General features: G+C 43.2%; 1 pseudogene; it reads right to left on the bottom strand.

Annotated features, from left to right (window-relative positions):
- Positions 1-536: 536 nt before the first annotated feature.
- Positions 537-9178, bottom strand: LOC134494495 (mas-related G-protein coupled receptor member H-like; annotated as a pseudogene).
- Between the last annotated feature and the right edge of the window lie 4074 nt (positions 9179-13252).

Below are 13252 nucleotides of genomic sequence, written 5' to 3'. Positions count from 1 at the left end.
CTTGTGTGGGATGGGGAGGGTAATAGCTCCACCTAAGGGTGGTTGGTGCCATAGCACCCCCTATTGATTGGGATTCCATCTCCTCTTGGATTTTATATTTATTATTTATGTTTTTAAAGTGTGACTGAAGCTCAGATGTTTTTATTATTGATTTTATTGTAAACCGCCTAGAATCCCCCATCGGGGGAGATGGGTGGTAATATAAATTAATAAATTAATTAAATAAATAAATAATCTGTTGGAGTCAATTAGCCAGAAAAAGGGGCCCTTCACACACTCGGGACCCAAGGCCTGGGCATATAGCCAGGTCTTCAAGACCTTCCAAGAGGCCAGCAGGTATGGGGCCATCCTAATCTCAGGAGGGAGGCTGTTCCATCTGACCAGGAACCTTGCTATCCTAAAAGGTTAATGCCACCAGGCAGTTGAAAGAATTTACCATGACACAGACATCTTATGTGTTATGTTTATTTTAACTTCAAAACTCCATTAATTCTTCTCTCGTCATGCTTTAGAGAAAGTAACTTCTGTCATAAGCAGGCTTTTAAAAATTAGTATTTGAATAATGAGGGTAAAGCATTTTAATTCTAACAGTATTGATCCCTTTAACTGCAGCCTACAGTGACCTAAACTTCTCCAGATTTTGGACTTCAACTTCCACTATACCTTGACTAGGCAGGTGAAGGCTGGAATTAAGGAACCTCTGTTGTCAGAAAGACTAGATGTTCCCTAGATTTATTGGGTGTACTGTTTCTGTAGCACTGAATCTGGCTAATACATCATATTTGGGATGTGACTAAGGCTTCAAGTTCCTCTCCTTGGGTTTCCTCATCCTTAAAAACTTTCTCAAATATCACCCTGATTTTCATTCCAGATGGTTTTTTCTTGTCTCTTCCTACCAGAAAATAGATGAGCGGGTTAATGGTACTATTTAGGGAAGCACAAATGTAGGCATATTCATAGACATAAAGATTATCAAACTGGGGAACACAGAGTGAAAGATACTGAATAGCATTCATCGGAAAAGCAAAAAAGAGAAAAAAGAGAGTGAGCAAGATGGTGATCCAAAGTTTTCCTCACTTATGGTGAGGAGGTAATGAACAGGCTTTCAGTGAAAGGGCTACTATCATAACAGGAGTGAGAAATAGGGCATTCAGGAGAAATTGGTAGAACCTTACCAGGTAATATCCGGTTGTTGATAAGAGGGTGATGTGCACAGCAGAAAATAGGAAGTCGAAGATCCATATTATGGTACATATAATGGTGGAGGTTTGTGGGGAATGGTGGAACCAATGCCAAAGTGGGAAAAAAACTTCTATGCACCTGTCAGTGCTGATAGCAGTCAGGATGCATAAACCAGTACTGTACATGAACAAGAAAAGAGTCCGAAATAATGACTTTAGTGGATCAGCATATTCAATATGACTAGCTTCTGCTAAAAGCCAATATACATCAATAGCACTGAGACCTGTGAGCACACCAAAGTCAGCGATGGAGAGGTTCAGGAAGTAAGCAGAGACATTATTCCTCTTAATGTAGAACCCAAGAAGCCAGATGGTGGCTCCATTCCCCACAAGTCCCCAAAGGGAGATAAGTAGAGTTACGGTGATCATCAAAAACACTCCTAGAGGAGTTGTGCCATGATCTTCTGGAAGACTGGTCCTGTTGTGGAAGTACTCAGTTCCATTGTGTGATATGTTGTACTCCATTCTAGCATTCAGCAGGGACAGCACTAAAATTCGGTACTCTGGTCAGTTACTAATTTGGTATTCTGGTGTATAGAGACTCCTGCTGGGAGAAAAGTTATAGGATATAATTCATTTTTTCTGATGTGGATCTAAAGAACTATTTCAGCCTGGCCTCACATGGATTACAGAATAAGTAAATCAATTATTTAGTTGGAAAAATCAACATATTCATGGTTTATGCCACTGTAGCCTGAATTCATCCACCAGTCTTTTTTCTACATGACTCTCTTTTGCAGTGCTAAAAAAGGCACACTGGGCAGAAGAATGGAAAGAAAGGCTGAATTGACTTCATCTAAACCTGAAAATGAAGGTGAGGAAGAGCCATAGACTTCAATGGCTATACTAGATATCAGAAAAATACATGTACTTCTCAAATATATCTCCAAACTTTCCTTCTACCATAAAAAGACTAGACATCAGTATCATGCAGTAATTAGGTAAAGGTAAAGGTTTCCCTTGACATTAAGTCCAGTCGTGTCCGACTCTAGGGGGCGGTGTTCATCTCCATTTCAAAGTCGAAGAGCCGGCATTTGTCCGTAGACAGTTCCGTGGTCATGTGGCCAGCATGAGTACATGGAATGCCGTTACCTGCCTGCCGAAGCGGTACTTATTAATCTACTCACATTTGCATGTTTTCGAACTGCTAGGTTGGCAGGAGCTGGGACTAGCAACGGGAGCTCACCCCGCCACATGGATTCGATGTGGAATCGGCAAGCTCAGCAGCTCAGCAGTTTAACCCGCAGTGCCACCGTATCATGCAGTAATTAGGTATGGACTTATTCTAAGTATTGACTTCTGTTGATTTCATTCAGTTTTGCTCACAGTACAAAATCAATCTCCAGCTTTGCTAATATAAAGTGAGGGGGTGTTCCCAGTTGCCTTTAAAGAGGCACTGGTGCACCCCCTCCTCAAGAAGCCATTGCTGGACTCAACTGTGCTGGACAATTTTCGTCCAGTCTCCCACCTCCCCTTTTTAGGGAAGGTGGTTGAGAAGGTGGTGGCGTTGCAACTCCAGAGGGTCCTGGATGACATGGATTATCTGGACCCCTTTCAGTCAGGTTTCAGGCCAGGATTTGGGACAGAAACTGCATTGGTTGCACTTATGGATGATCTCTGGTGGGAGCGGGATGGAGGTAGTGCATCCATCCTTGCTCTCCTTGACCTCTCAGCAGCTTTCAATACCATCGACCATGGTATCCTTTTGGGACGGCTCAGGGAGTTGGGGGTGGGTGGTGTAGTTCTGCGCTGGTTCACCTCCTTCCTCCATGGCTGGTCCCAGTCGGTGGTGATAGGAGAAGAGAGATCCGACCCTCGACCCCTCCATTGTGGGGTGCCGCAGGGTTCGGTTCTCAACATCTACATGAAACCACTGGGTGAGATCATCACCACGGGTTGAGGTATCATCAGTATGCTGATGATACCCAATTATATATCTCTATCCCGTGTGAGGTAAGTGATGCAGTGACTGCCCTTTCTCAGTGCCTGGGGGCTGTGGAGGTCTGGATAGGGAACAACAGGCTTGAACTGAACCCTGGTAAGAAGGAGTGGCTGTGGATTGATGGTGCTTCATCTTCCAGGAAATTGTCATCCTTAGTTCTGGATGGGGTTGCACTGCCCCAGACAGACTCAGTGCATAATCTGGGGGTTCTCCTGGACTCATGACTCCTGCTTGAAGAGCAGGTGGCAGTCGAGCCAGGAGGGCCTTTGTGCAACTTCGAGTTGTGCACCAGTTACGCCCGTTCCTGGATAGAGAAGCCCTCCGAACAGTCACTCATGCCCTGGTTATCTCCCATATAGATTACTGCAATGTGCTTTACATGGGGCTACCCTTGAAGAGTATCTGGAAGCTTCAGCTGGTCCAGAATGCAGCTGCGTGGGCTATTTTTGGTGCCCCTAGGTCGGCACATATAACACCGTTGCTGCGCGAGCTGCACTGGGTTCCAGTTTGCTTCTGGGTCCAATTCAAGGTGTTGGTTATTACCTTTAAAGCCCTACATGCCATGGGGCCAGGTTACCTGAGGGACCGTCTCATCCCCATTACATCAGCCCGCCCCACCTGATCATCCAAGAGAGGGCATGTTGCGGACCCCGTCCATAAGAGAATTTCATCTGGCGGGGTCCAAGAAACGGGCCTTCTCTGTAGTGGCCCCCGCCCTCTGGAATATCTTGCCCCCAGAGGTGAGGCAGGCCCCCTCACTCCTGACCTTCTGGAAGGCCCTGAAAGCCTGGTTCTGCCGTCTCGCCTGAGGCAGGAAAGCGAATAACCATTTTTGGGGGTGGCTCGCACCTAGAGTCCCTCCCACCAGCCTGGATTTTATATCTTTCTTGGATTGTATTTATTCACTGTATTTTATAATAACTGTTTTTATGAGATTTTAATGTTTATATTTCGTGCTTGATTTTATTGTAAACTGCCCAGAGTCCCTCTTTTGGGGAAGATGGGCGGTGGCTAAATTTGATTAATATAATAAATAAATAAAACTGATGCATTGTTCTTAGCACATCAAGGAATGGCTGGCCTCCTTCTAAGGTTGGAGAGCAACTCAAATCACAGAAGATTTTTTTCTTATTTTCTATCACCCATTATGTTTCCCAACAAATGAATGCTGTAATCTGAATGATAAAATCTGCATTTCCCATAAAGCCATTTGAAGTGAAGTTGGGTTGTAAGTGACAGTCTCCATGCTTTACACCCAAACATTTTTATGTACTCCAAAAATCCATTCCTTTCTTCTTGAAACAAAGGAAAAAAAATGTAGTAGGTGTCATATGAAGAAGAGACCTCCAACTAAACCATCTGCATTGGGACCCTAGGCTGAAACACAGAAACATTCAAATTCCCTCAACTGAGGATCTTACTTCTGATCCTCGAAACAAAGCAAGAAGGTAGTCAAAGCATGCACATCCTTTGCCCTGTTAGAAATGGGAAGGTTGTGCAACTCAGTATCCTCTTTCTACAATCAAGGCCACACCTGAACTGTCGGTGCTCTCTAGCTTCAAAGATACTGCTGACATTGTATTATGAGATAACACAGTAGGTTTTTGGAGACAGAGGAAGACGCAATGAGAAGGAAGAAGGTGACTGAATTTAAGAATAACTGTCATGAGTACTGATGGTGAGCAGGAGGGGGGCCCTATCCAGGGGGGAAAACGCATGTGTAGTACTGAGGAATTAAGCAGCCATTCAAAGAGACACAGATCAGACCCGCCTTAACTTTTGGGGTTTATCTGTCTGGGTTTTTTCCCACTCTTCTTCAGTTTGTTAGGATTTTCTGTCTCTAGTAATAAATACTAGAGACCCATTCCTCATCTCAGCGTGATTCCTGACTGTTAGGACATCAATCCTAACAAACTCCTACTCTCACTGAAAGAGGGAGGAACAAAGAAAAATAAAGGAGAAACATTTGGGAAAATGTCTTTGGAAAACCAGGAAATTCGGCAAGCCATCCAACAATTGGCAGCAGCCCTGCAACAACAACACCAACAAGTAGATCTCCAGATCAACACATTACAAGCAGCTATGCTACAGCAGTTACAACAACCAGCTCCAGTTAACCCACAACCAGTGCAAGCAGCAGCAGCAGCAGCTCCGCCAGTAGTCTTGAGATCCCAGGGCAGTCTACCAGAGAAGTTTGGAGGAGAAGCAGGACAGTTGAGAACTTTTCTCACACAGTGCACAATGTTTTTCGACAGCAGACCAGCAGAGTTTCCCACAGACAGAACCAGAGTCACCTTCATTTTAAGTCTTCTAAAGGGCCTCCCATCTGTGCAAGCCACAGCGCAGTTGTTCATGGACCGTGTTTTTAGGTATAGAGGCATGGTAAATCACTTGGTGAGTGACAGAGGCCCTCAGTTCACTTCCAGGTTCTGGAGGGCCCTTTTCCAGTCATTGGGGGTCCAGATCCACCTATCATCGTCGCATCATCCTTCCAGGAATGGACAAGCTGAGAAAATTAACCAATGGGTACAACAGTATCTCAGGTGTTGCACCACTTATCGGCAAGACAATTGGCCAGCCCTGGTCCCCATGGCAGAATTTACTTATAACAACTCTGTGCAACCCTCTACCAAGATGTCTCCTTTCCAAGCACTCTACAGGGTTCACCCTCGGGTGTTGCCCACCTCCTCCCAGCAGGGAACTGTTCCAGCCGCAGCTGATTTTCTTAAAGAGCAACAAGCCGCACAGGAGTTGTTAAAGGAGCAGCTGAACAGGGCAAAGAGTGCTTACAAGAGGGCGGCAGATGCTCACAGGCAGGAGGGGCCAGCGATTGCAGTAGGAGACAAAGTGTGGCTCTCTACCAAGTTTTTGACCTCTACCAGGCCCTCCAAGAAGTTGGACTCTAAGTTTGTGGGACCTTTCACTGTGGTGCAGCAGATAAATCCAGTGGCTTATCGCTTAAAGCTGCCAGCATCCATGAAAATCCATCCAGTCTTTCACAGAGCCTTGCTAGCCAAGGACCCTCCCCCAAGTGCCTTACGATCGCAACTGCCCCCCCCCCACCTCCAGTAATTGTGGAGGGGGAGGAGGAATACGAAGTTGAGGAAATTCTGGACTCTAGGAGGAGGGGAAGGGGCATCCAATATTTAATACACTGGAAAGGGTACCCTGAGGAAGAGCGCACGTGGGAGAATGCCAGAGATGTACACGCACCAATGCTGGTTCATCGATTCCATCAGCTTTTCCCTCACAAACCCAAGCCTCGCACTCTACCAGAGATTCCTCACTTGGCTGAGCAAGCAGGGGAATCCCAAGCAGAGGAGTTTGTAAGTTTGCAGCCTCCACCCCTGCCTGAAGCCTTGAGACCAGAAACAGAGGAGGAGGGAGAGCTGCAGCCCTCCACCTCGGGCGTGTATTTCCCAGGGGGGAGGGGGGAAGAATCTTCTAATTATCTAGCTATTTTCCAGCAGCAGCCACCTGGGCCAGAAGCTTTATCAGACCTGGAGAGCAGCACTGATTCGTCCTTGGAGGAGTTTTCCTTTGAAGAATTTCCATTGTTGCCCAGTTCCCATGGGAGCTTGGAGGGAGAGATGGACTCTTATCAAGCCTCTGGAAGGGAGGGGGCTGAAATGGAATGTGAATCTGGAGGGGAGGGTGATGTCATGAGTACTGATGGTGAGCAGGAGCGGGGGGCTATCCAGGTGGGAAAAGGCATATGTAGTACTGAGGAATTAAGCAGCCATTCAAAGAGACACAGATCAGACCCGCCTTAACTTTTGGGGTTTATCTGTCTGGGTTTTTCCCACGCTTCTTCAGTTTGTTTGGATTTTCTGTCTCTAGTAATAAATACTAGAGACCCATTCCTCATCTCAGTGTGATTCCTGACTGTTAGGACAATAACCATGTATGTATGTATGCATTTATTTATTTATTTACAGATTTATATGGCTGCCCAATTCACAAAAATGCAACTCTGGGCATAATCACAATACTCCAGCAACAACAAATCAACACCAAGACCAAAAACACATAGTCAGGGTATGCCAACATGTACTCCCCTTCCCAGAATGAATTTATTTAACACCCTGGCCACAATGCGGGAGGAAACAGTGCGATCTTCAAAGCTTTCCTGTAGTCTAACAGGATCGGGGCCAGTCAAATTATCCGTATTTAAGTGCTTGTGCTTTAGCTGGATCAGAAACTATTACTGTATCTTTTTGCAGTAAGAAGTACAAAGAACATCTCACATTTATTTAAGAATCAAATGTAGTGCTTTATAAATTAAAAGCTGAAGGAATCTAGTTGATTATAGATTGTGAAGGTAGAATCTAATGGACCAAAATTCTCCAGGTCATTATCAGGCTGGTTTAATCACTATTTCAGGTATTTATATGCTACATATTACAGTCATGATTGCAAGAAAGCAGCTATAAGATTTTTTAAAAAAATCCTGGACACCACAGATTTGTATTTATAATGAAATAATCTATTATTATTGATCAGCCTGTTGTAAAATACAATTTGAAACATAGCTCACATCAGAAAGCACAAATAAACCCAACAGGAAGAATATAGTAAAGTATAAAACATTTTGTTTTAAAATCCAACCAGAACAAAAGTTCCATCTCTGCCAACAGTAGACATACTGCTAATTCCAGTTCAATGATTGAGAACACTTTCTAGAAATTATTATACCAAAAGAAACAAAACAATAAGAAAGCCTTGAACACACCAGAATTATTGCCCAAACACACTGGTATCAGCAGTGAATTAGTCTTGTTTGTAGAGTACCGCATATACTTGCGGATAAGCTGAGAATTTTAGGAGCCAAAATACACCCAGAAAGTCAGATTTGTCTTATGCATGGATGATGGGCTTATTCACAAGTATATACAGTAATACTTTTTAAAAGTACCTGTATACATTGTATATACTCACAGATAAGCCCATCTGGGGATAAGCAGACCCTTGAATTTTTAACCTTATTACCATAAAAAAATGCAAGTCGGCTTATCCACAGGTGGCACATTTTTCATGGTGCTTGGGTTGAACCCACTGTTCTTCTCCTGCCTTTTGAAACAGCTCTGAACAATTCTGCCTTTTTTTCTGTCTGACAGCCTTTGTAGACAACTTATAGACAACTATCATGATTCCCCACAGTCTTCTCTGCTCATGGATCAACATACCCGGCCCCATATATATTACTATACCTGCTGCAGCCCTCAGACCCTCTCTGCAATTGTTAAGAGTGAACCCTGTGGGCCCCCTCTGCGCTGCAAGTTGTCCTTTCATGGACTGTTGAATAAAAGAAATATAATGAGCAACACAGCTGAATTAGTATGTTCCAAAGGAATATACCTGTGGCTGCAAGGCATACTCTCAGAATATTTTTTTTCCTAGAAAATCGGGGAAAATAAGGGAAGGCAAGAAAGGAAAGGGAAAAAAAGAAGGTGGAAACTTCTAATAGCTGGAGGGAATCTTTCTTTGTGGGAAGAAATTATTAACATTGTTATTGTTATTGTTATTACAGTTGATGTTGGCAGAAACCAAATTATTTCAAGAAGCTTTAAGAAAATAGTTTCTTCCTTTCTTCATTGTTTTTCTCCCTCTACTTTCCCATACTAACTGTGATCTACCTCTTTCAGGAGCCATCCTGCCCTACAGTAGGAAGGAAAACTATCTCTTAGGTATGTGGTACGTCAAGAAAGTAGAGAGCAAGCGCTATCATATAAAAGCAATTCCAAGAACATTTTACAGAAAGATAATGATACTGAGTAAGCAGATGCTCCAGATGATGCTATTATCCCTGAATGGAAATGAATATTTGCTTCTGATCTTCCCTGAGAACATCTTCTATGTTCTACCAGCCCACATTTGAACGTTCACTCAAAGAATGTCCTACCTTCTGCCAGTCACACTTGTTGGTTCAACAGCGGATGTTGGAGCTTTTAATACCTTCTTCTTCGGGAATGGTTATAACTATTGTTCCCCTAGCATGCAGCCCATATGCTTTAGCAGAAAGTACTGAAAAGACACTCTTATACATTTTCAGAAAGGGTGGTGTGCCTCAAGGGATCAAAGAAATCCATTATTTCCTGCCTGAGAATTAAGACCAGAGTGCTGATTGTTTCCATGGATGTTTCAGAAGTCTCAAATGCACTATAAAATGGTTTCCCATAAGTTTGAAAGAGAAATGCATATGGCAGATGTTTTTAAGGAAAGTTCTATGTCATGTGTACTTCGAAAACTGAAAAAAAAAATAATTTTGTTTGCTACAATCTACAAAGGCTGTTTTACTCCCCATTATTCTAGCATATCAGTCTATGCCTTTTGTTCCTGTCTCATAAAAATCAATCCGAAAATTAAGATTCTGGTCTAGGCAAGCATCAGACAAAAAAATGGTCAACTTACCTTACGTTTATCTTACGTTGACCTTCTGTTAAAGATATATTCCATGATATAATGAATGGCAGAATTTGGAGACTTCTATTTTGGGACTTATCTATAAGGAATACCAACAATTATGAGACATTCAAATCTGCCTTATTGTGAATCAGATGCTTGGAACTTCTTTGTTATCTCAGCCCCCTAAGCTAATTCCTTTTAACTGGAGATTAAATCTTTTCATGCAACTGTTTAAAACACTAATTCTGCTTTATGGTCCTAGCCTAGCTAAAAGCTTGCAAAATAATTTCCTTCTTAGGTTAGTAGAGGAAATGCTTTTAAATCAAATTGTTTTCCACTGCATATGGAAAGTATGCTTTCTTTCATCAGTGAGCTAAAAAACAATGGTTTTAAATGGCTTAGCACCCATTATGGTCAGCAGAGAGACTCCAAGCTTAGCAGGAAATAACTTTTTCACTTTTTAAAAGTGTTTTATTGTATTGTATTAGTGCCATGAACTGTTTTCAGCATAATTTTTGCTGGCACAGAGGTTTTGCACAATGAAATCTAAGAAAGTGCTAATACAGTCCCAAACATTAGCACAAATGTTATTAAATGTGTTTGCACGCAGCACTTTGGAGTGTGCAGGACTCCTTACATCACACTGTTTGACCATGCTGTAAAGCAGCCAAGTCTTTTCTCAAAATGGTGAGCTGCCTTCCACAATTGTATTATGATCTCAGGGAAGAAAACCTTCAGTTTAAGGGAGTTGCCACAAGTGTTATGTGCAAGCCTGTGTGCTCTGAAGCTTATTATCCCTTTGAATTTGAAATGGTGCACGCACAGAAAAAAAAAAAGATTAAAATTCCATCCCAAGTTCATAATGAAGATCACCAAGGAAAAATCTTTTCCTTCAGGTTATTGGCATATATTTTAATAAAACAGATATGAATAGTGGCCACTTTCCTACTTATTGGGATTTCTTCTTCTGATTTTGTATGGAAGAAGCAGGGGGAAGAAGCTGACAGAAGAAAGAAAATGAATGGCAAAAAAAGCAGAAATATTAACTGCTTGCTAGAGAAGAACGTTATCTCTGTAGTTTTGAAGAAATTCTAGCCATTGTTTTGAAAGGAATCATACCATCTTTTTCTTTCAGTTCATTTATTTATGATATCAGTTTGTTATTTCATTTCATGAGCGTCAGGTCCTGAGACATTTTTCACCCGTTAATCAATGGCTGCCCAGTACTGCAAAATAGAACCTGATGGGCAGGGATATAAATTTGAAGAATGAATGAATGAATGAATGAATGAATGAATGAAGAAGGAAAGAAAGAAAGAAAGAAAGAAAGAAAAGAAAGAAAGAAAGAAAGAAAGAAAGAAAGAAAGAAAGAAAGAAAGAAAGAGGCATTTTCTAATGCATCTCTCCATAACAGCTTGGAGAAACTGAATAAAATTGGATTTAATTTTTTTAAAAAATAGATAAAACTCTCTTTAATTCAAATCATTGAAAACAAGCAGTTAAAACAAGTGTCTTTCTCATGTTTTTAGTCCTTTTAGACCAGCCTTTCTCAACCTTTTGACTCTGGAGGTACCCTTGAAATATTTCTCAGGCCTGCACATTCAGGCTCAAATATAGGCCAGAAGTTACAAAATTATTATATTCATTTCATGAGTAGGCCTGTATATATGCATGAACAGTGTTCTTAAACTAAAAATAAAGAATGAAACTTAACTCTTTAATGTGAAGTTGCCCAAACTTGAAATAATTTTTTAAATAAATTGTGATCTCCCAGGGAACCCCTAGTGACCTATCGCAGAACCTTGGTTGAGAAACCCTGTTTTAGACCATGGGCATCAGTGCCAAATCGTGCTGAAGGGCTAGCTTAACTGAGTGCCATTTGGCTTTTGTAGTACGCTTGCAAGTGCTCGCTAGTAGCTAGAATTGCTTAACCACATATTAAGGTTGTGGGATATGTGGTCGGGGGAACAGAAGATAATATCTCTATGCTAACAGGTGTCCAGGAAAGAAGCTGTGTAACTGCTATGGAAAGTATGCCCAACATCTGTTCTGGCCTACTTTGTGGTCAGACACAACCCTGACCTACTTACTCCAAGGCGGCTAGCTGCCTTATAAGGGAAAGAATAAATAAGGGACTGGGGGAGGTAAAGGGTGAGGGGTGGGAGATGTAAACAGAGGCAGGACTTCCTGAAAAATCTAAGGCGTCTTGGATAGGCTGGGAACTCCCAAGTACCTAGCCAATGGGGAACAGGAGGAAGGATTTCACCGGCTGGGGATAGGGGATAAAACTGCATGCTTTGTGCCAAGACGGGTGTGTCAGGTGGCGTCCTGCGTGACGATCATCTGGGCACCCAGCTGCTTCTTTGATTAAATAAACTGCTGTTGCTGTCAGCATTTGTGTTGTCTGATTGGGTCTGAGTGGTACTTCAGCTGGTTGGGACCCTACATTTCTGGTGCCCAATGTGGGGCTCGAAGGCAAATTTCCTCGAGTCACGGAACGGACCACCGAGGTCAGTTCGCCTTCGTCTACGGATCCTGGGAAAAACCGCACATGGTGAACAATGACGTGACGGCGCGCCTCGAACCATTTGTTCAGCCACTTCACTGGGTAGCGACAGGTGGCAGACCTCATGGATTCCGAACCCAAATGCAAAATCAACACGTATTTTAGGGAATGTAGGAACAGGAAATTACGGGAACAGGAAATCCTAGGTAAGTGGTATTGGTATCTCCAGAGATTTGGTTTGGAGAGTGCTGGATGAGTGAGAGTGTCTGAGATGTGGGAAATTTTCAGTAGGAACTTGCCCGCAAAGTGATTGTGAAGGTCCGCTCTGCAGCTCCGTTTTCTCATGAGACGAAAGGCCGGAAACAACCAAAGCGAAAGGATGAGTGACCGCGCCTTTGGAAAGCACTCATTTGGGGTTCCAGAGATGGGAGAGGGTGACTGGCCACACCCCAAACTGATGGAAAGGTCCGAGAAATCTCCCAGGAACCATTGGTATTGGTATTGCACTGTGTTCGGCCTCTTTGCCCTTCCGATCTCGGGAGACTGTCTTTAAATGCTCCAGCGACTGCTGGTAGACCGTCCCAGTCTTGATTATCCTACCTCTTGTCTTTAAATTCTTTCGAGGCCAGTGCCTGCTGGGAGACGGGAGGAATTGGACCCAGCTTTGGGGATCAGAAGGTCGGAAAATGCCTAACATAGAGGTTTCTCCAAAAGTAAAAGGGAGGGGGCAGGGTTGAAAAAGGCCAATGGGCCCGATGCCTCGAGCCGACGGAAAGGCCCGAGAACCCCCCTGGGAGAAACAGGGAATAGTAGAGGAACACGGGTAATAAAGTTTCAAGGCCGGTGGAGGGGGCCGGTAGAAAGCTTAGAGGAAATCCTGGGGAAAGGAATACCCCCCTGTCATGTGTGTTAAAACATTTCAAGGAGTTATATCCTCAATTGGCATATAAAACAAACTTCAAGCCAGAGAGCTTGAGGTTCCTGTGTAGCCATGTTTGGCCACAATATTTCTTGGGGTGGGTCGCTGACCCTGGCCCCCTGAGGGGACCTTGGATGAGGAAATCACACATGACATGGAGATCTTCCTAGGCACCCAGGGAAAAACAGAAGAACAGGACTATTTGTTGTTCTTCTCAAATCTCTCTGAGCGTAAGGACC

This window comes from Candoia aspera, chromosome 3 (genome assembly GCF_035149785.1).
Source record: "Candoia aspera isolate rCanAsp1 chromosome 3, rCanAsp1.hap2, whole genome shotgun sequence".
Classification (NCBI taxonomy): Eukaryota; Metazoa; Chordata; class Lepidosauria; order Squamata; family Boidae; genus Candoia; species Candoia aspera.
The sequence above is the reverse complement of the archived record's forward strand: the minus strand, read 5'-3'. Positions and strand labels throughout refer to the sequence as shown.